The sequence below is a fragment of the Vicia villosa genome, linkage group LG4, assembly GCF_029867415.1.
Source record: "Vicia villosa cultivar HV-30 ecotype Madison, WI linkage group LG4, Vvil1.0, whole genome shotgun sequence".
NCBI classification, from domain to species: Eukaryota; Viridiplantae; Streptophyta; class Magnoliopsida; order Fabales; family Fabaceae; genus Vicia; species Vicia villosa.
This window is the reverse complement of record NC_081183.1, coordinates 52,126,023-52,128,695: the sequence shown is the minus strand read 5'-3', so window position 1 is coordinate 52,128,695 and position 2,673 is coordinate 52,126,023. Positions and strand designations below refer to the sequence as shown.

Below are 2,673 nucleotides of genomic sequence, written 5' to 3'. Positions count from 1 at the left end.
CAACTCTTCTTTTCTTCGAGGATTCCTCAATACATTATTGTTATGTTGGATCGAAGCTCAAGCGTGAATCGTGGCATAAGGAAATAAAGTGATCAAGGCAATTGTTTGCTCTCTCCATTGCTTATGACTTGTTGCTTATAATGTGAGTTGAGTTGATACTGAAGTTAGGAGTTCATTAAGAATGCAAGTTGATTAAGCGATTCCATTAATTCAAGCTTGCTAAAGAAAAGATTTTAATCATATGGCTTTTGGCACACAAATTTCAAGATTCAAGTTCACCCCTCGTTACAACTTCGATTCTAACAAGAAAGAAAATTATATTCAAGTCAAGGGAGTTTTCATTCAAATGTCCAAGTTAAATCTTACAAACACCATCGTTTTGTTAAAAGGTTACAAGTTACACGGTAGATTATTCCCTTTCATGTTGAGACACTACAAAAAAAAAAGAGAAAAAGAATACATCAAAATATCTTGGAGCATACATTCGCTAAGCTTCACATTGCCACTCAAATAAAATTCATGCCCAAGCTTGCTTGACTTCACATCTTCAATAAAATTCCGTCTTCAATCCCAATGTGCACCTTGGCCTTTGTTTTCAAACTTGCAACCTCTACACAAAGGTGAATCATCCAAACTTGCATCAAACTGCCATGGACCAAGTAAACCGAAACTTGCAGCGGACTAAAAAAAAACCTGAACCGGACAATTAACCAATACAAGGCTCAGTATAACAAATAGAAAAAAGACCGTCATAACGTAACAACCTTCAGGCAAGAATCATCTTCTTCACTTCTGGAATTGAATCAAAAACGGTCATAACCGAATTTTAGAGAAAAAGAAAAGGATCAGTGGAGAAAATCAGGAGAAAACCACATAACAGAATTCCAAAGAAGATGTAACAAACCTTTGAGTTCAGAAAACCTCCATTTTCAATCTTCACGCTACCTCCACCTTCAATCTTGACCTCATGACAGAAAACTTCACCATTGCTCTTCATTCATCACTACCTTCAACCACAAAACCATATAACAGAATCAGAGCATAACAGAATGGAAGAAGAGGGTAGAAAAACGCAAGAAAAAACGTAACAAACTCGACTCACCTGGTAACAAACTCGAGGACCTCTCTCTCAAGCTTCTTCCCGAATTCTCTCTCTCTTTTCCATCGGAATCACCATAACTGAATCGTAAAACCTTCTCTATTCTTCTTCGACCTCGATAACCTTCATCATCATCATCATCTTCATCATCTCTGTATCTATGGCATCTTCATCTTCATTCATCTTCCTCATAACATTCAACTCGACACTAAACAGAAAACTCACGTTAGATTCATTCAGTTCCTTCTTCAAACTTCAATTCGGTTCTTCATCCAAGAACCTGCAGAAAACTAATCTGCATCTGCAGCAACAATTCACGATCCATCCATCATCCTTCGTCAATCACCGAGTCTAACCTGTAACAGAAAATCAAGCTTCAATCACAATTGATAATCTCCAGAAAATCTTCATTCCACAAATTTAGAAAAGAAAGCTAAATCTCTGAACCTTTGTCCCGTCCATCCTCATCGATGAACCTTCAATCTCCAGAAACTCGCTTATTCAATCAAATTCATTTGCGATTCTTTACACCTTCCATCAATCTTCAACCTGCTTGAATAACGATATATCACACCACAATCACGAACAACAACTCAGAAGGATAAAAAACTTAACATAAGAGATCGAGAGAGTTCGAGTTTGAGACGGAGAGTTTGATTGAGAGACAAGAGAGTTTGAGTTTGAGACGGAGAGGGTGAGGGACTTGATTCGAAAGTGATGGTGGCCGGAGATTTGCTCTTCATCGGAGAAGGTGGAGCTCTCCATTTGCTCCGCTGCGTCTGATGCGTGAGGAGAGAGATGAGAGTGTCAGGTCCGATGATGAGATTCGGGTGGTTTACGGCGTCGATTGAAACCTCACCGGAGAGGGAGGCTGTTCCGACCGTCACGCCGTTCGTCCATGAGGAGCAGGAGAGAGTCTGAGAACAACAGGTCCAAGGGTCACACGTAAACCCTAATCCTCTTCCCTTTTTTAATTCTTCTCTGTGTTAATTGAAATTAATTGAAATAAAGCCATGATTAGTGTGTATCAAGTGTGAATTAACAAAATCAGATTAATGAACTTGAATTAGTGTTAATTGGATCAACAAAATATCCGTTGGGCCTTATCACTGGATTGCTATCTGTATACCCCCCTGGAAGCCATATCACCTTTGTTTTTGGTTATTGCTACAAAAAACTGAATAAAAACCTCTGTTGGGCCATCCCCTTGGGCTGCAGCGCCCAAAACTTCTAACATACACCATGATTTCAGACTTTCACCCCCCTGTGTACATATTTTTTACATTAGATGTAATTGTTCTAACTAGTTTTGTTTCTCACTTCTTGTAGTTAATAAAAATGCTATGAATTCAATAATTTTGCATGATAAAAAGATAAATAAAAACATTTAATCTTTTCTAGTTAGAATTAGATTTTATTTTCTATAGTTGTTTTAGATGATAAAAAAGAATAAAAACATGTAATATCTTTTGCTCATTAGAATTTAATTGTTTTGTACATAGTCTTGCTCTAATTCTTTGATAAAAATGCCATAAAAAAACAATTTAATCTTGTTAGATTTTTGTTTTAGAATT

At 37.1% G+C, this 2,673-nt stretch overlaps 1 long non-coding RNA gene across 2 annotated transcripts; it reads right to left on the bottom strand.

The window, feature by feature from the left end:
* Positions 1-315: 315 nt before the first annotated feature.
* On the bottom strand, positions 316-2,102 carry LOC131599166 (uncharacterized). Of its 2 annotated transcripts, none has more exons than XR_009282610.1 (4): positions 1,547-2,102; positions 1,103-1,455; positions 905-1,007; positions 316-792 (listed from the first exon to the last, which is right to left on the bottom strand). It is a non-coding gene; the product is annotated as an uncharacterized LOC131599166 (long non-coding RNA). The 2 variants fall into 2 exon arrangements; XR_009282609.1 differs by having other exon boundaries at positions 316-693; positions 1,547-2,100.
* Positions 2,103-2,673: the final 571 nt, after the last annotated feature.